Genomic DNA, 20,000 nt, shown 5'->3' with positions numbered 1-20,000 from the left:
CACCGGGACAACAAGGTCACAACTCCTCGATTTACATCCCGTACCTATTCACTGCTAGGTGAACAGGGGCTACACGTCAAAGGAGACACACCCAAATATCTCCACCCGGCCGGGGAATCGAACCCCGGTCCTCTAGCTTATGAAGCCAGCGCTCTAACCACTGAGCTACCGGGTGTGTGTGTGTGTGTGTGTGTGTGTGTGTGTGATTTATATGATGTCCATGATTCAAAGTACTTCTAAATTTTTTTTTTTTTTTTTTTTGACTATGTGTTTGTGTCCTTTTTTTTATTCCATCATTTAATTACTTTGAATTTTACCTGTTTCTCACGCTTCACCATCACCCCACCACCACCACTACCACCACTATCTTCTTGACCTCCATATTTTTCTTACGTTTCATTTCAGTGTCTCAAAATAATTCCCTGTCATGGTCTCGAGTGCATCCTCTATACTTTCCCTCCTTCCGTTCCTTTCTCCATCTCTGCATCCCTCTCACATCTCAACAATTTCCCCAATTTATTATTTTTCCCTCTCACCTATCTTCTTCCCAACCCCTCCTTTGCAGCTCTCCTCATCCTCCTCCTCTTTCTCCTCTTCCTCATCTCTATCAACTGCTATTTGTATCTCAAGCCCATTCTTCCTTTCTTACCTCTCTTTTCTTTCCATCATTTCTCTGTTTTTTTTTTCCCTCCTCTCGATGTCCTTCATGTTTATGCCTCCATCATCCTTGACCTTTCCCAGCTATTCTGTCTTCCGTCACCCCTTCTTTCCAAACTCCTGGGACTGACAAAGGGAGGGAAGGTGAGGCGTAGGTGTGTGTGTGTGTGTGTGTGTGTGTGTGTGTGTGTGTTTCTGTTCATTATGTTATTTTTTTTTATCTGTTTGCTTTGAATGGTTTTCAGTCACCGTGTTATTTATGTTGATTGTCTTTTTTTTTTTTATTCATCATGTTTTTTTTCCATTTACGTATTCATTTATTTTTTAGTTATTATTTTCATCTACTTTTTATTCAGAGACAAGAGAAATGTGATGTGTGTTTTCAGTCATTTTCTATTATATTATGGATTGCCTATGATGTTTATCGTTTTTACTGTTCTTGTTGTTATTACTATTATTATTATTATTACTATTATTATTATTATTATTTTTTTTTTTATTATTATTATTATTATTATTATTATTATTATTATTATTATTATTATTATTATTATTATTATTATTGCTATTACTGTTATCATCATTGCACCGTTAGCTTATTCCAATTAACTTTAAGCACGTACTTACTCATTTCTTACTCATCTTTACTTGACCAACAGCGTAGCCTTCTCTCACCTCCATGTGCGGTGAGCCTTGCTGCTACACATCTGATAAGTTGTTAGTCATCAATCATTATCTCTGCTAATTATTAAACTGAAGTGCCGCGTGTGTTCAACAATATCCGCCTCATTATTCATTATTGCCGCAGCACACACCTGAGGTCACGCCGGCTCACTCACCTGTCCAGTGGGCTCAGATGTGTCGAATAACAAGCTTTAACAGATTTAACACCTGTTGATTAGTGTCAGGTGTGTCTGGCAGCAGGTAGCTCGATTAGTGCGTGTTTCTCACAGGTACACTTAATATCTATAATACCTGTCAGCTAGCCTCAGGTGTGTCTCCTAACAAGCTTCTTTCACACCTGAAAAACCTGATGACTTCTTTCTCAGGTGAGCCTCCAATCAGACAAATTTCTCACCCCAGAATTTTGCAGTGGTCAGTCAGTCAGTCACTCAGTCAGTATAGAGCCGTGATGTGTGTGGGACTCCTTTGTTATTCTGAAGTGAGTGGCGAGTGTCCGCATAATACATCAGGTTCGTCTTTTTTTTCTTTTTGACGTTTTATATATATTTTTTAATTATTAGCATAAAAAAACCTTCTAAATTACCGTGGCTTATTACAAACCTCTTTAAATGGCCGTACTTTATTCCAAACAACCTCGTATTTGCCTATGTGTGTGTGTGGGGGGGCGGTGTTGTTTGTTCTTCGTTTGTGTTTTCTCTTGTCTGTACGTCTGAGAGTACGAGTATCCATCACACCCGGCGCCTTGGTTCACTTCAGGTCGCGGCCACTTGGGAGCATATCACAAAGACGCCGTTGATGCTTTATTCTCGCCAAAAGCACTTGTTACCGGAAGCCCAGACCCGTGAGGCTTTGGCAGGTAACGATGCTCAGGTGTTTGTGATAGATGAGCTTGCCAGGCGCCTCTCACCTGATACACCGTGTACGCTTTGCCCGCCACTCACCTTACCCTGTCTGACACATGCATCACCTGACACCTCATGCCAACCTAACACACACATCTGTCCTCCTCATACATACGTACCTCACCCTACATACCACAAACATCACCTCACACTATGATAATGCAATCTAAACTCACATATGCTTTGTTTATCACCTTCCCACACAAGATACCTGACACACACATTAAACACATTACATACATACCACATATGTTACATAAATACCACATCTGACGCACTTCATGACACACCTTGCTTGACATATATGATACATGATACACAAGTCCCTTTCCCTGACACTTTTTATCTTCCAAACTTCTCACACCTGACCTCACACCTCATCTGACATTACCTGCGACACTCAATCAATCACTCGAGCCTGGCGTCTGACTGATGGACAACTGCAACAAGGCAACGGAAGCCTTGAGTTAATAATGCTGTTGGTGTGTAATTAAACAGTAAGCTTCCACATAGATACCATAGTGTTCTGTGACTCGGCTGGGAACACTACATCACGTGCGCCGCTGATATCACGTCCAATAGTTCAGCAAATCGTTTATTTTCGCCGGCCTTTGGTTTGAAATAAATGTGCGTACATCCGCTCCACCATTTGTTGGGGGAGCAGGGCACAGGGAAGACTGCAGGGGCGCCGAGCAAAATGTTTTAATAGTTTAATACCTGATTTAATATTTAATGGAGTGTTTCGTGGAGTGGTGGTAGTGTCTGTTTGTACCTGCATGTGTCTGTGTGTTTCTGCTCTTTCTCTCTCTCTCTCTCTCTCTCTCTCTCTCTCTCTCTCTCTCTCTCTCTCTCTCTCTCTCTCTCTCTCTCTCTCTCTCTCTCTCTCTCTCTCTCTCTCTCTCTCTCTCTCTCTCTCTCTCTCTCTGTACGTATGCATGCATGAATGGATGTGTGCATGCATGAATGTATGTGAGCTGCATATATGTGTCTTATGTATCTTTGCATGGATGTATGAAGCGGCAATTCACCTTCACTGTTTCACGTCCATTGGCGCAAGACACACCTGCAGATTCTCCTTCCTTCCTTCCCACTACAGCTAATACACACACAGAGACACACAAGGACACACAAACGCACACCTGCACCGCCTCTTGTCCGATCCAGCTCTCTCAGTACACACCTGCGATTCCACCCGGCTGGCACGTTCACCGCACACCTGCACGTTTCTCATGGAGGCCGTCGGGAACACACCTTCCGCGCCTCCTGCCCGGTCCTGCAAGAATACACCTGTTCGCCTCGTCTGGCACGTTCAACACACACACACGCACAAAACTTTCAAGGCTTTTCTTTCCCTTCTTCTCTCCTTTCCTCCCTCCCTCCTTCCTTCATGCACGCCATCTCTTAGCTTCGCCCCCTTTGGTCTCTCTTTCCTATTTCTCAAATGTACCTATCTCCCTCTTTTCTCTCCAGCACGTTCCTTTATTCATGCCTTTCCTTTCTCCTTTCGTGTTTCTTGTTCCCCTTCCTTCATTAACCTCTTTTTGCCTGCTCTTCAACTCTCCTTAGTTTTTTTCTCCTCTCTCTTTCGTCTTTCCTCCTACTGTACCTATCTCTTTTCCTCTCCCCCGGCCTTTTTTTACCTTCCGTCTCCTCTTTCCCCAACTACCTTTGCCTCTCCGCTTTCTCTCTCCCTCTCCCTCTCCCTTCCCTCTCTATCCCTCTTCCTCCTTCTCCCTCCCTCTCCCTCTGCTGCCGCCCCTTGGCTGTTACTGGTTTGTGCTTGAAGCGGAACGTTTGATTATTTTTTGAGCTCGCGTTTTTCAGGCAATAACTAGACTCGGTGGTGCCCGGGGCGAGGCTTTGTGCCCCTCATGTTTGCCTTTTTGGTGATTTTTGGTCTGAAATAGCGCAGTGGGGGCACGATGAAGGATATCAAATATACAGAGTGCGAGGGGAAGGGTGAGGGGGGACGATGCTCTCCGGAAAGATTGCCGTCTTTTGTAGTCTTAAACGCTTGCTCGCCTATTGGGTCAGCCAGGCAGCGGCGGTGGGGTGGGGGGAAGTGCAGTCCAGGAAGTGGGATAAGTTTGAGAGTGCAGGAAGCATAGATAATTGAGCGGGAGGCATGGAATAGAGAAGATGGTTTAGTTATAGCAAGGTAAGGACTGGGGAAAAGGCTGAGGTGGAGGTGAAGGTGCAAGGAATCAGAGAGATGGCTGAGTTTGAGCAACGATGACGCCTGGAAAAATGGTTGAATTGGGGCTGGAGCAGAGGATAGAAAATATAGCTGTGTTTGAATGAGGTGAATGGGGCGCAGGGGTGGGATGGGGGAAGGATTAAAGGGAGGCCAGACGGTAAGGAAGACGGTTGACTTGAAGGAATCAATGGAGGAGGAAGAGCCTTATATCAGACTGGCAAGCATCAGGAAGCGGAATTAACTCCTTCGCTGGCCTTCAAAGACACGGAAGTGCGTCGCCTCATGGCCAGTCACCACCAGACAGACAGACGGACAGACAAGACACATCAGTGAATGCCGTGGAATAGAGAGCAGCAGACAGGCTATTCATGAACGTCCGGGAACTGCACCTCGCTACACACCAGGGGACACTGACCACACTCACCGTCACGGGATTAGATGCAGCCTATTTCGCTACAAGACGAGCAGCAAACATGGTAACAGTCACTGGTTCATGGTCTTGCCTGCTGATTGGCCCAAATATTCACATCTTACTGCGTTAACGTGACTTTGCATTCCCTTTTTTAGATACTTAATGATTTGCACCTGTTGAATCCGGTAACTCACACATAAATAAGTAGGTTGGCGAGAATACAGTGGTAATTTCCAGCACGTTTGGATTCCAGACTGGCATACGAAGGCCAATCAGGGAGTAGGAGCGTCGTCTGGTGGCATTGTTCCCAAGCTCGCGTGTACTCAGTCAGCAAAATTAATCCCCAGAGTTCATGACAGTGAGTATGCTTGAGGCATATGTGTGTGTGTGTGTGTGTGTGTGTGTGTGTGTGTGTGTGTGTGTGTGTGTGTGTGTATGTATGTAATTCACCACAGTTGCCTGCTGGTCACCCAGCCAGTCATCCCAATTACGGAGCGAGCTCAGAGCTCATAGACCGATCTTCGAGTAGGACTGAGACCACAACACACTCCACACACCGGGAAAGCGAGGCCACAACCCCTCGAGTTACATCCCGTATATATTTACTGCTAGGTGAACAGGGGCCACACATTAAGAGGCTTGCCCATTTGCCTCGCCGTGCCGGGACTCGAACCCGGGCCTCTCGATTGTGAGTCGAGCGTGTGTGTGTGTGTGTGTGTGTGTGTGTGTGTGTGTGTGTGTGTGTGTGTGTGTGTGTTTCACTGTTTAATCTGCTGCAGTCTCTGACGAGACAGCCAGACGTTACCCTACGGAACGAGCTCAGAGCTCATTATTTCCTATCTTCGGATGGGCCTGAGACCAGGCACACACACACACCGGGACAACAAGGTCACAACTCCTCGATTTATATCCCGTACCTACTCACTGCTAGGTGAACAGGGGCTACACGTGAAAGGAGACACACCCAAATATCTCCACCCGGCCGGGGAATCGAACCCCGGTCCTCTGGCTTATGAAGCCAGCGCTCTAACCACTGTGTGTGTGCGTGAGTGTGTGTGAGTGCCCCTGGTTCTGCACCTCCTCCGCCTTCGTCAGGAAACAGCGGCTCAGGAAGATTGATGACCCTCCAGCGCGGCGGCTTGTCAGGGTGAGGTTTGGGGTTGAGGGTTTGTGTTGAGCAGCGCGTGGAGGGTTGTATGTCATGAAAGACGCACACGAGGGGGAAACTGCAAGGGAATCGGAACATATTTTACAGTTTTGATTTCTGTAGCTCGGGAGTTTCTTTTTCCTTTTTAGTAATACATAGTCTGTCCACTTCCTATTGTGATCATCCTCCGTCTCTTCTCCCATGTACTACAGAAGAGATGGGAGATGATCAAAACAGGAAATGGATAGACCGTATTAAAAAGAAAAAAAAAACTTGAGTTATAGAAATCAAGTTAGGGAGGAGAGGAGGGAGAAAAATGATTGACTGAGGGTATGGAAAGAGGAAGAGGAGAGGAAGGAGGAGGAAGAGGAGCCAGAACTGTGAATGAATAAGTGAACCAGAAAACTGAGGACAAGGAAAGCGGTGGCGTCACTTCTGTCAAGCTGTCTGACTAGGTGTAAATTTTGAACCTGCCTGCGGGTGTCTGTCTGTGTGTCTGTGTGTCTGCCAGTGTGAGGGTGTGGAGTGCACCGGTGGGTAGAATGGATCCTGGTGGTGGGGGTGGTAGTGGTGGTGAAGAGGAGTGGATTTTGGTGTTGGATTAGTGAAGGTGGATGTGGGTGGTGGTGGTGGTGGTGATGGTGACAGTGGTGTGGATGGTAAAGATAAGGAGATAGTCATTGAAGTGGTGGTGGTGGTGGTGTTGGTGGTGGTGTTGATGGTGGTGGTGGTGTTGGTGTTGGTGTTGATGTTGGTGGTGTTGATGGTGGTGGTGGTGTTGGTGGTGGTGTTGGTGTTGGTTTTGCTGATGGTGTTGGTGTTGATGGTGGTGGAGGTGTTGGTGGTAGTGGCGGTAGCTTTGTTGATGATGGTGGCGGTGTTGGTAGTGGTGTTGGTGATGGTGTTGGTGGTGGTAATGGTGGTGATGGTGGTGGTGGTGATGGTGGTGATGGTGTTGGTGGTGGTGGTGGCGGTGGCTGTGTTGGTGGTGGTGGCGGTGACTGTGGCGGCGGGTGTCACTTCAGAGGATAATCTTTGGAGAGTTAATTCGCGTGCCCCATCGGAAAGAAAAATAATAAAAAAAAAGAAAAAAAGAAAGGAAAATAAGTAGGAATGAATACATATCAGCTTTTGCCCCCTTGTACCCCCGATGCCGCCCCCCGCCCCTGGAAATAACACACCCACCATTGATGAATTTATACCGCTACTCGAATATCATTTTTTTTCCACCACTGCGTCCAAAATATTAAATTCACTTCAGTTCTCTCACCCCCCCCCAAAAAAAAAAGACAAATAAAAAAAGAAATTCCTCCCCCATGAAATATATGAATAACTGAATGAATGAATGAACGAACAGATGAATGAGTGAGTGAACCTAATGATAATAATAATAATAAAAAAAAAAGGGACTAATGAACAAATGTGTGGAATAAAAATTGTATTCGCTCCGCTGACTCAATCTCTAATTCCGAGGTTAATCAATACCATGTTTCAGTCATTTAGTAGCCTTGAGGGGAGGAGGGAGGGAGGGAGGGGGAGGAAGAATGGAGGGGAGAGGGGAGAGAGGAAGGGTAGGAGGGAGAGAGAGAGGAAGGGGTAAGATGAAAAGGAGAAAATCAGCTCCCTCCTCTTTCATCTCTTCCTTTCCTCCTTTCCTCTCCCTTCCCTTCCTGTCGGTTGTCCAATCACTTCCCTCATTAAGCTTTTTTTTGTTTTTTTCTACTCTTTCGTCTCTTTTATTCTATTTCAGTTTGTTTCTATGTTTTATTTTCCTCTTTCATTCGTTTCTTTTCTTTTTTTTTCGCTTTCACCGCAGTCTTTCTTTTACCTTTATCCTCCTCCATTTTGTGTTTTCCATCTTCTCCTATTCCTTCATTTACTTTTCCATTTGTTCTCTTTCTTATTCATTAACTGCTACTTGTAATTCTTCCCTTCCTTCTTTTTCATTCTCTTCCATTCCTTCATTTTCCTTTTTTTCTTTATTCCTTCTCTTATCCTTCCTTTCTTCACATTCCTTACCTATATTCCTTCTCTTTTCCTTCTCTTCCATTTCTCCTCCTCTCCTTTTCTTTCTCCTTTCCTTTCTTCTCCTCTCCTTTTCTTTATTCTCCTTTCCTTTCTTCTCCTTTGCTTTCCTTTCTCCCTTCCATTTCCCTCCTTCAAATTCCGTGCATCCATTCTTTCCCTTTTCTTCCATTCCCCCTCCTCTCTTTTCTTTTCTCCTCCTCTCCTTTCCTCTCCTCTCCTTTCCTTTCTATTCTTTTCCTTTCTCTTCTCGTTTCCCTTCTCCTTTTCTTTCCTTTCTCCCTTCCACTCCCCTCCTTTGCATTCCCTACACCCATTTCTTCCCTTTTCATCCATTCTCCCTATTCTCCTTTCCTTTCTCCCCTTCCTTCTCCCGCCTTCGCAGTGCCGCCCGCCCCTGTCAGCTGCCAAGACCGTCAGCTCGGTAAACAGTGTTGTGGCGTGGGGAGGGGAGGGAGTGTAAGGAGCTCTAAAGAGGAGGAAGGAGAGTGATGGGGTGAGGGAGGGAGGCAGGGAGGGTAAGGGAGCGATGAAGGATAGAGGAAATTTAGAGAGAGAGAGAGAGGGAGAGGGAGAGGGAATAGTTGTGTTCTTGTAAAATTCTAAGCTAAAATCTAATAACAGTAGATGATTCGTTAAAAAAAAAAAAATGAAAAAAAAAATTGTGTGGATATCAACAGATTAATGTTTCTCGTAATGGAAGTGCAGGCCAAATCGAATGAAAATTAATGTGTTCTTTAGAAACTTTACGCTTATCCTTATTGAAATTCATGCGGTTTAAAAGAAAGAAATTGAGCTCTAATTGAATTTCCACTTGTTTAACCCCTCCATGCTGCTGTTACCGGTCATGGACACAGAAAATACAGAGGAAATAGAAAGTCAGTCTTTTTTTTTCTATGTTACAGTGATTTAACTCTTTAGTACTGGGGCGGATTTTTATCATGAGTTTGGGTATGATTAGACGGTTTTATTTACATTACAAAGGGTCTATGAAGGTCAGAAGATTAATAGCCGGAGTCCTCACTATTTTAATCCCCACATGAGTTTCTGAAGCTGTGTAAAATCACCAAATAGTAAGAAAAATGAATAAGAAAATGCGTCACGGTACTGAATATATACAAAAAATAACAAACTAGTGATTATTTTATAATTTGCCTGTACGAATTTCCTATATTGAACAAAACTTACTGCGAACGTGCCACGAAAGACAGATATCCTGAGATACATTAGCGTCGAGGTTGCCTTTTAAACCAAGCATAAATGTGCCCACTGCTTCACTATTACCTTCTATCCTGCCTTTTACCATTCCTACTATTCTTATTTTAGTTCCTATTCTCAAATATTTCTGTGCTTCACCTCCACTATTTCAAAAGGCTGTATTTAAATTTACTCGAATTTCTTAAGGGGTTTTTATGTTTCAAGATGGAGAGTGACAAGATTTCTACATTATTACCAGAAGAAACACTTTTGAAAACCTGGATAGTCATATGTCCCTTGAAAATAGTCGTGGTGAGAGACTAAAGCATTTCTCAATAAGAACTTTTACTCTTACATAAAGCAGCTCAGCACACAGCCACACACCTCTCAATATTTGTTATTTCGTGTCATTATTCTTTTTACCCTTTGATTTAGATTAGCTGCATCTTGTACCAAACCGCCTTGGGATCGATGAAGCTGTGTCACGTCCCGCTTTTGCTTTCCAAGAGAGTGGATAGTACACTAGTCTATCACCGCAAGACTCCACTTATCCCCCTCAGACCACCCTCTCGCCTCCTCCTCTTATTGTCCCTCAGGCAGACGCACTACCCGCCACACGCTTTTACACTTGTCATCTTTGAATCATCAGAATTAATCCTCTTTATTTCATTACATTGCAAGAATATAAAACATGTCAACATAAGGAGGATAAACTTTTATAATACACTATGACTAAACATCTAATACAAATAACTATAATTATAATAATGAGTATGAGACTGAAAATGGGATACAGTAATTAAAAGAAAATTGGGTCACTTTCAGGGCAGACTCGGCTAACAACGTAATAACTGTGATTCTGTTCTTCCTATGCCTTCCTTTGTGTCACCCCGGCGTCCTTGTGTCGTGGGAGTTTGAAGTGCCAGTGTGGAGGGAACAAATAAACAAGTCTTGACCGTTCTTCTTAACCCAGCGGAATGTTTTGAAGTCTGTGATTCTGTTCCTCCTTTGCGTTCCTTGGCTGTGTCACTCTGGCTTCGTTGTGTCGTGGGAGTTAGAAGTGACTGTGGGTGAGGGAGGAGGAGGCAGTGGGGAGGGAACAAATAAACAAATCTTGACCCTCCTTCTCAACCCAGCGTCTCATCATAGGTGGAATGTTTTGAAGCCTCCCCAGTGTCTCCTTCAGGGATGACAAGAGACGGGAATGCTTTCATCTGACGAACCTTGAGACTTGCAACTCCCAGAGAAGAAAAGAATAACAACTTAAAGAAAAAAAGAAAGATAGAACAGAGGGAGACCTTAATTTAAGTTTTCGTTTCTGCTGCAACCCAGGGAGGCAAAAAGCTAAAGGGACGACGAGAAATGAGAGGAAAGCAAGGTTTGTTAGTGTGTATTATAGAAGACCGCCCCTTGTCACCACCGCCGCCACTACCACATTATCAACAACAACAAAATCAACTCCAATACAGCAAACACCACCACCAGAGCCGCCATCGCTATCAAAACAACAAAAACAAAATAAACGACATCAATACCACCACCAAAAGCAAAGCAGTAACTACCTCAACCACAACAATAACAACAACAAAAACAACAACAAAAACCACACAGTAAACACCATCATCACCACCACCATCGCTACCAAAACAACAACAATAGAAAATCAAATGTCATTACCACCACTAAGAGCAAAGCAGTAACAACCACAACAGCAACAAAAACATCACCACCACCACCACTACCACCACCACCACCAAGAGATGTACCTCCACTATTTAGTGAATAAAAATAATGAATACCACTCACAAAATTAAAGAAGAAATATGAAATACGAGACAATAACAAGCGTCGTCATTCTCTCTCTCTCTCTCTCTCTCTCTCTCTCTCTCTCTCTCTCTCTCTCTCTCTCTCTCTCTCTCTCTCTCAAACATTGGTATTACTCTTCACTCAACCTGGTATTGAGTGAGCTAGACAAAGTTATGGTGTGGGAAAGGAAAAAAAGGAATAGAGCAGCCTCCAAACGCGACTAATCAACATTTCTCATATTTCCTCATCCTCCATGTTGGTTGTGAAAATAAGCCTTGATATTGTTAGCCAGAGAGAGAGAGAGAGAGAGAGAGAGAGAGAGAGAGAGAGAGAGAGAGGAGATAGGAAGGGTAGGAGAGGAGATGCGTCGGCGGTCTTTACAAGATGGAAGATGAAGGAGAAGGGAAAGGATGGATAGAACAAAAAATGAGGGATTAGATAAATAGGAGAAAAATCAGAGAGAGAGAGAGAGAGAGAGAGAGTCAGGAATTCCTAAAGAAGGGGTGACGTGGACGAGACAGTGTGTTGTAACGTGAGGTTTTAGTCTCTCTCTCTCTCTCTCTCTCTCTCTCTCTCTCTCTCTCTCTCTCTCTCTCTCTCTCTCTCTCTCTAGTTATTTTGCACCCCTGCTCCATATGGATTAGTTTAATTTTGCTCCTGTGTGTGTGTGTGTGTGTGTGTGTGTGTGTGTGTGTGTGTGTGTGTGTACGTGTGTGCGTGCGTTGTGTGGGTGGTAGCGGGAACTATTTCAGGGGTGGTGGAATTTGAAAAAAAAAAAAAAACACAAGACACAGAAAAACATTTCCAGATTTCTTTGTACCGTTTCTCATTTTGTTACATACCTTTTTGCTTTACCTTTTACGCACGCACGCACACACGCACACACACACCACCACCACCACCACCACCACCACCACAGGAACTTGACTTCAGGGTAAGACTGTGGTGAATTTCCTACCGCAGTAATGATGGTAGCGGAGTGAGATGTTAATGGCGGTGGTGGTGGTGGTGGTGGTGGTGGTGGTGGTTGTGGTGGTGGTGGTGGTTGGTTGCATTCTGATTTGGCTCGTGCGGCTTTACTGGAGGAAGAAGAAGAAGAAGAAGAGGAGGAGGAGGAGAAGGAGGAGGAGGAGGAGGAGGAGGAGGACGAGGAAGAGGAGGAGGAGGAGGAGGAGGACATGTTAGGTTGCCCACACAGGAGTTCTCTTTTGCCCTTTTGCCTTTTTAGAAACGCCGGAGATCGTTATGTGCGTGGGCAGAGAGAGAGAGAGAGAGAGAGAGAGAGAGAGAGAAGTATGAGGAAAAAATAATCGCTCTCTAGATTTTCACCGCAAAGAGTAAGTATGAATGCGATTTTTTTAATTCCCCATTGTCACGTGACTGAAGGAAGGAGAAGGAAGGAAGGAAAGCAGGAAGGAAGGGAGAAGAAGAGCAGGAGAGAAGGAGGGTAGGAGGGAATGAGAGAAGAAGGGTAGGAGAGAAGGAGAGAAGGAGAGAAGGAGAGGAGGGTAGGAGGGAAGGAGAGAAGGGAGATAGGAGAGGAGGAGGGAGAGTAGGAGAGAAGGAGGGAAGGAGAATGTTAGCGAGAAACCAGATGAAGAAGGAACGATGAGGTGAGACTGAAGAAAGAGAGAGAGAGAGAGAGAGAGAGAGAGAGAGAGAGAGAGGTGAGATGAGGTGAGGAAAAGAAAGTTAGGGTGTAGAAGGTGGGAAGTGGAAGGAAAGATAATCAAACACCGACGCAGTTGAGGCAAGAAGAAAAAAAAAAGAAAAGAAGAAGAAAGGGGAAAGAAAATTATACAAGATCCACACGCTTACTTTTACCAACCTTCTTTTCTTACCAAATTTTTCCAAGGCCACTAAGATGATTACCTGTGTTCTCATGGGTATACATCCCACTAATAGTACAATAACAATTATCAAACAACCACTGGAATTATTAAAAACCACCTGAAAAACGCAAATATCCATCCCTACAAATTGAATAGACTTAAAATTAGATGATAAAATATTTGAAGTAAAGGAGGTAAAGAAATAAGGTGTGTGAGAGTAACAGAATTGTAAGGATAACATAAGGAGAAGGAAGAAGGTGGTGATAAATGAGGAGGAAGGAGAAAGCAGTAAATGGAATTACGAAAAGTGTGGGTGAATTATGACAGAGAGAAAGAGATAGAAAGGAGGAAGAAGGAAACAGTAAGTGAAGATACGATGGATTTATGAATGAGAGAGAGAGAGAGAGAGAGAGAGAGAGAGAGAGAGAGAGAGAGAGAGAGAGAGATTAAATTAGACTAGAAATGTAATTGTGAAGAGAAAATATAAGAAAACGTGGAAATTGCAAAGACGAAGCAAGAAAATGTAGTCGCTGAGGGAGCATGAGAAGGAAAGGTAAAAAGAGTGAGGAAAAAAGTTATTGAGCCAAGAGAGGAAAGAATCGAGGAGGGAAAAGATAACACCGCGAAAAAAAAAAAGATGGGAAAACCTTGTCGAGATAATGTCACAGATGCAAAAATGTTTTCCCCGACACACTTCATGAGGAAAAAAAAAAGTTGAATCTTAAATGTGACTAAAATACTTAAAAGATGTTAAATAAAATCAGATAGACGGAAGAAAATAACAAATATAAAGTTTAGAGTAATAAATATAAATAAAACCTTCCAAAAAACTAATAAAAATGAGTGTAAAGTAAGATTAAAATGTAGGATATTATTTATTTTTCATACTCTTTATCTGTATCATGTGTTGTTGTTTTTTATTTTGCATCTTTTTTTTTTTAGTCATGCACATAAACTCATTCATTGCACCTTTTGTATCTTGTACCTTATTTTTCCTTCTTCAAAAATGTTTCCCTTTAAATCACAAGCCACACCAACTGTCTACGCTGAAAGAAAATTAATACTTGTAACCTAACCTAACCTAACCTAACCTAACCTAATCTTATTGAGGCTAACTTTATTATCACCTAACTTAGCCTAACCTAACTTGACCAAATCTAACCTAATCTTGAGGCTAACATTATTATAACCTAACCTAACCTAATCTAATCCTGTTGAGGCAAACTTTTATCATAACCTAACCTAATATAATCTTGTTGAGGCTAACTTTATAATAACCTGACCTCACCTAAACTCTACATACCTCAACCTGATCTTGTTGCAGCTTACTTATTATGACCTCCTAACAGAGTGCTATTTAAAGTACATGTCAGCTTTGTAAGAAAACTAATACTTGATTTTTTCCTTCCTTTTTCTTTCCCTCTTTTTCAATCTATTTTCGAAAGATTGGATTCCAGACATGAATATCTTTACTTAATAGGGAAGGTGAATTAGATAACAGTTGCAGAATGTCAAGGTAGCACTGAATATGTACCTTTTCTTGAGTCTTGAGAGATTCATGGGTAAGAGACAGACAGACAGACGGACATACAGACGCACACACACACAGACAGACAGACAGACAAGTTAAAATTTCAAAGCTTTCAAAAGGAATATACAAAAAGTGTTCGAGGCATTTCAAAAACAATAAATGCAAATAAAAGAAAGTGTGCAACCACGTAGAAAGATAAATGGAATAGGTAAAAGAATAAATGTGGGAATGAAATAATGAAAAGGAAATTCACACACACACACACACACACACACACACACACACACACACACACACACACACACACACACACACACACACACACACACACACACACACACACACACACACACACATCTTAAAAGTAGAAAAAAAATAATGAGAGAGAGAGAGAGAGAGAGAGAGAGAGAGAGAGAGAGAGAGAGAGAGAGAGAGAGAGAGAGAGAGAGAGAGAGAGAGAGAGAGATGCAGGCCTGACTTACAATTAAGCTATATTTTCTTCACATCTTTTTTCATTATCTCTTCTCCATATTTCTCCTTGTCCTACATTTTTTTTATTTATTATCTTCCTTTTCCCATTTCTTATTCAAGTTTCTCCTTGCGACGCATTCTAAATTCTTCCTCCTCCTCCTCCTCCTCCTCCTCCTCCTCCTCCTCCTCCTCCCTCTCGTCTTTATGCATGTTCTCTCTCCTTCTTACTTTATTTCAATCTATTTTTTATGTTGAGTCTCCTTTCCTTCTCCTCCTCCTCCTCCTCCTCTTCCCCGTCCTTCTCCTCGTCATTTTCCTCCTCCTCCTCCTCCTCTTCACCGTCTTTCTCCTCGTCCTTCTCCTCCTCCTCCTTTTCCTCCTCCTCCTCCTCCTCTTCCCCGTCCTTCTCCTCGTCCTTTTCCTCCTCCTCCTCCTCCTCTTCACCGTCCTTCTCCTCGTCCTTCTCCTCTCTCCTCTTCCTCCTCCTCCTCTTCCTCCATGAAGCAAGATAACGTTGAGGAGGAGGCACGTGACATGATTCTTTCAAGTTTACGAAGGTGTTTCACTTTTTACGTCTCTCTCTCTCTCTCTCTCTCTCTCTCTCTCTCTCTCTCTCTCTCTCTCTCTCATACACACATACAAACATCATACACACACATTTCGGTACAGCGAGGTAAGGAACCGGCTTCATCTGGCGTTGGGAGCGGATTACCGAATCGGCCGAGGCTCTTATCCGGATCGCGGGGAGTTCTTATCCGTACTGAGTCGCTTGGTTTCTCTCCTTCCTTTTTCCTCCCATTCCTTCCTTCGTTTTTTCCTGTTTTCCTGTTTTCGTCCTTCGTTTTCTCTTCAACCTTTTACATTTTGCACATTTTTCCTATTTTCTCGGTCTGTTTGTCCGTCTGTCTGTCTGTCTGTCTATATTTTTATCTATCTATCTATTTGTGTCTGTCTATATGTCCGTCTGTTTGTCCGTTTCTCTATCTTTCTGTCTGTCTGTCTGTCTGTCTATTTGTCTCTATCTATCTATCTATCTGTCTATCTGTCTGACTGTCTGTCTGTCTGTCTGTCTGTCTGTCTTTGTGTATCTGTTTATCTATCTATCTATCTTTCTATCTATCTATCTATGTATCTGTCTATCTATGTATCTATCTATCTGTCTTTCTATCCGTCTGTCTGTCCGTCTCTCTCTCTCTCTCTCTCTCTCTCTCTCTCTCTCTCTCTCTCTCTCTCTCTCTCTCTCTCTCTCTCTCTCTCTCTCTCTCTCTCTCTCTCTCTCTCTCTCTCTCTCTCTCTCTCTCTCTCTCTCTCTCTCTCTCTCTCTCTCTCTCTCTCTCTCTCTCTCTCTCTCTCTCTCTCTCTCTCTCTCTCTCTCTTCTCTTTTATCGCAAAGTTTCCATATCAGTGTGTGTGTATGTGTGTGTGTGTGTGTGTGTGTGTGTGTGTGTGTGTGTGTGTGTGTGTGTGTGTGTGTGTGTGTGTGTTTCATATAATAATCCTCAGTGCTGGTGTAATATCACGGTCTACACATATACAGCAGCCATTACCTGCCTGTGCTTGGTCGTTTTAATATCATGCACAGACACGAAATAAGTGCGGGAGAAAAAGAGGAACAAAAAAAGGAAAGATAAAAGAAGAAAAAAAACATCGCGCTGTCCCAAATATTAAATAAGATCGTAGAAAAAAAAAAGTGTGGATCAATTTTTGGGGCAAATAAAATAAAAAAAGAGGTTGAAAAGTAAAAGTTTTTTTTTCTATCGTTCACTTTTGCCTTTTGCCTTTTTTTTTTTCCTTTTTTTTCTATTTCGTTTTCTTTTTACTCATGTCTTTTGTGGCAAGAGATGAATGCCCTGATGAAAACTAGGGACAAAAATTCAGATAAAAAATAAACACACACACACACACACACACCGGTAGCTCAGTGGTTAGATCGCTGGCTTCACAAGCCAGAGGACCGGGGTTCGATTCCCCGGCCGGGGAGATATTTGGGTGTGTCTCCTTTCACGTGTAGCCCCGTTCACCTAGCAGTGAGTAGGTACGGGATGTAAATCGAGGAGTTGTGACCTTGTTGTCCCGGTGTGTGGTGTGTGCCTGGTCTCAGGCCTATCCGAAGATCGGAAATAATGAGCTCTGAGCTCGTTCCGTAGGGTAACGTTTGGCTGTCTCGTCAGAGACTGCAGCAGATCAAACAGTGAAACACGCACACACACACACACACACACACACACACACAGGAAAAAAGTAACACCACCTATAAAACGAATAAAAAAACACCGTTAATCTCAAAATAAAGTTAGAGAGAGAGAGAGAGAGAGAGAGAGCTACTTAGGTTATTAGGAATCAATATGGATTGGAAAATGACCCAGAAATAGATGGAGAGAGAGAGAGAGAGAGAGAGAGAGAGGAGGAGGCGTCTGCTACTAACGTCAATTTAGTATTTTTACGATCAGACAGATTTGTAATTATTTTTCACTGGGTCGTGATGATGCGAAGCTAATTACCGTATTTGACGCTGGAATAATTGATGTCCTTACTTACAGAGAGAGAGAGAGAGAGAGAGAGAGAGAGAGAGAGAGAGAGAGAGAGAAACTAGCCATTACAAGGATTTAAATGAAGCACAAAAAATATGAGTAGCTCAGAGAGAGAGAGAGAGAGAGAGAGAGAGAGAGAGAGAGAGAGAGATTATATGACATGTACATGACGGAAAAAATGTACTGCTTGATGAGAGAGAGACCCCCCAAAAAATAAGGAAAAAATCTATAGAGAGGAAAAATGAAGAGCAGAGCAGAGAGAGAGAGAGAGAGAGAGAGAGAGAGAGTAGGGGGGAAAGACAAATAAAATAATATATCTGAGAAAAAAGTGCTGACGAGGGGGAAGGAAAGGTAGTAAAAGGGCGAGTTTAGGACACACATAGCCAGGGTAAGGAAGTCGCCAGCCACACACACTGGCCGCCGCTGCTCCTCTGTGTGGGAAAATAGTTGCGTTCTTGGGAAAGTAAATGAGATCAAACTTCGCCTTCGTTAACTCACTCGCCCTCCTCTCTGTCGTCTTCGTTCTCATAATTATCCTTTGTCTTGTTTTCCTTCTTCTTCAGTTCCTCCTTTTCTTTGTTCTGTGACTTGTTTTAGTATTTTATATTCTATTTTCTTTCTTTCCTTCCTTCCTTCCTTCCTTCCTTTCTTGCTCACTTCCTTCCTTCCTTTCTCTCGGTTTCTGTTTCTTCAGTTCCTCCTTTTCTCTGTTCTTTGGTTTGTTTTATTGTCTTATCTTTCACTTTCTTCCTTCCTTCCTTCTTACCTTCCTTCCTTCCTTTCTTCCTTCCATCCTTTCTCCTTTTCTGCTTCCTTCAGTTCCTCCTTTTCTTTGTTCCATGGTTTATTTTAGTGTTTTATATTTTATTTTCTTCCTTCCTTCCTTTCTTCCTCCCTTCCTGCCTTCCTTCCTTCCTTCCTTTCTTCCTTCCTTCCTTCCTTCCTTTCTCTCGTTTTCTGCTTCCTTCAGTTCCTCCTTTTCTTTGTTTTTTTGGTTTATTTTAGTCTTTTTATCTTTTATTTTCGTGTCCCTATTCTCCTTCTCTTAATCATGCTCTCTCTCTATCCTCCCTATTGTTCTCCTCGCCTCCTTGTCCTCCTCCTCTTCCTCTCAACAATTACTCTCATCCTCATTCTCTATTATTCATTCTCCATCCTCTTTAGTCTCACCACCTTGATCGTATCCTTATTCTCCTTCTCCTCCTCCTCCTCTTCCTCATCATCCTCTCTCCGTCCTCCTATTGTTCTCCTCGCCTCCTTGTCCTCCTCCCCTTCCTGGTCCTCGCGCGGCCTGCAGGAGGTGGTCGTGTCCTGAGCTTCACGGCCGCGCCCAATTAGCGTTTCGGCGCGGGCTTTCTCTGCCGTGGGCTTGACAATCTGGGCTTTATATTGCGTATGTCTCGTGTCCCGCCCTGAGCCGCGCCGTGTCCACAAGCGGGATTGGCACTGTGTTTCCCCCGCAGCTCCCTCTGACAGAAAGAGAATTATTTCATTTCCACTGGTACCTCGCACCCCACACACCCATCCACCCACCTACCACCTACACCCCTACCTACCTACCCCCTCTATTCCCTCCCCTCTTCTCCCTTTCCCTTCCCTCTCCCTCCCTCGATCCTTCCCTCACTACCATGCTCCCCCACCTCCCCTCTTTTTTTCTTTTATATTATCCTTTTTTTTTTTTTACTTTGTTGGTGTTGTCTCCTTTTCTATTCCTTTCCTATTCCTTTCCTATTCCTTTTCTATTCCTTTTCTATTTCCTTTTTTCCCTCCTTCCCCTCCTCCCCATCATAACCGCGACCCTTCCCTCACCACCTTTCTTCCCTACCCACTATTTTTTTTCCTTTTCTCTGCTTTTTTTTTTACATTTTTTCCATTTCCTATTTTCTTACCCTTGTTTCCTTTTTTTTTTTGGTGGTGGTGGTGGTGTTGTGGTGTCCAGTGATGGTGGTTGTGGTTGTGGTTAGATTTTTTTTTCTCTTTCATTGTTATTTTCTTTCTCTTTTTCTCATCCTTTTTTCTATGTTTTATTCTATTTTCTATTTTTTCCCCGTTGTTTCTCTCTTTTTTTTTTTTTTGGTGGTGGTGGTGGTGGTGGTGTCAGTGATGGTGGTTGTGGTTGTGGATGTGGTTAGATTTTTTTTCTCTTTCATTGTTATTTTCATGTATTCTTTTTTTTTCCTATTATGTAAACAATGTTCTATTTTTCTTTTCATTTTTCGCGGTTGTCATTGTTCGTATTTTTTTCTTGTTTTGTTTTGTGTTGTGGATTTCAGGGTGTATTATTAGTATTCTTGTTTTTTTTTTCCTTTGCCTTTGTCATGTTTTGTGTTACATTTATTCTCTCTCTCTCTCTCTCTCTCTCTCTCTCTCTCTCTCTCTCTCTCTCTCTCTCTCTCTCTCTCTCTCACTATGATTACCATTGAGAAAGAGAGAGAGAGAGATAGAGAAAATGCGAGATGTGGACGTGAGCAGGCGTGCGTATGCGTGCGTGGGTGTGCGTGGGCGTGCGTAGGTAGAGACACTAACCATCTGAACTATAGTTTCAAAATTTTGAGCAAGGAAACAATTCTACTTTCATTATTTTTTTCCTCTCAGATTTTGTAGCTGT

The 20,000-nt window shown here is 43.1% G+C and overlaps 1 protein-coding gene and 1 non-coding gene across 8 annotated transcripts in view; one reads left to right on the top strand and one right to left on the bottom strand.

The window, feature by feature from the left end:
• LOC123498872 (titin homolog) overlaps positions 1 to 20,000 on the top strand; it is a 321,603-nt gene that overhangs the window by 174,590 nt on the left and 127,013 nt on the right. The gene's annotated exons all lie outside the window — the stretch shown is intronic.
• Positions 102 to 175, bottom strand: Trnam-cau. The gene has a single exon. It is a non-coding gene; the product is annotated as a tRNA-Met (tRNA).

This window comes from Portunus trituberculatus, chromosome 48 (assembly GCF_017591435.1).
Source record: "Portunus trituberculatus isolate SZX2019 chromosome 48, ASM1759143v1, whole genome shotgun sequence".
Taxonomy (NCBI): domain Eukaryota; kingdom Metazoa; phylum Arthropoda; class Malacostraca; order Decapoda; family Portunidae; genus Portunus; species Portunus trituberculatus.
The sequence above is the reverse complement of the archived record's forward strand: the minus strand, read 5'-3'. Positions and strand labels throughout refer to the sequence as shown.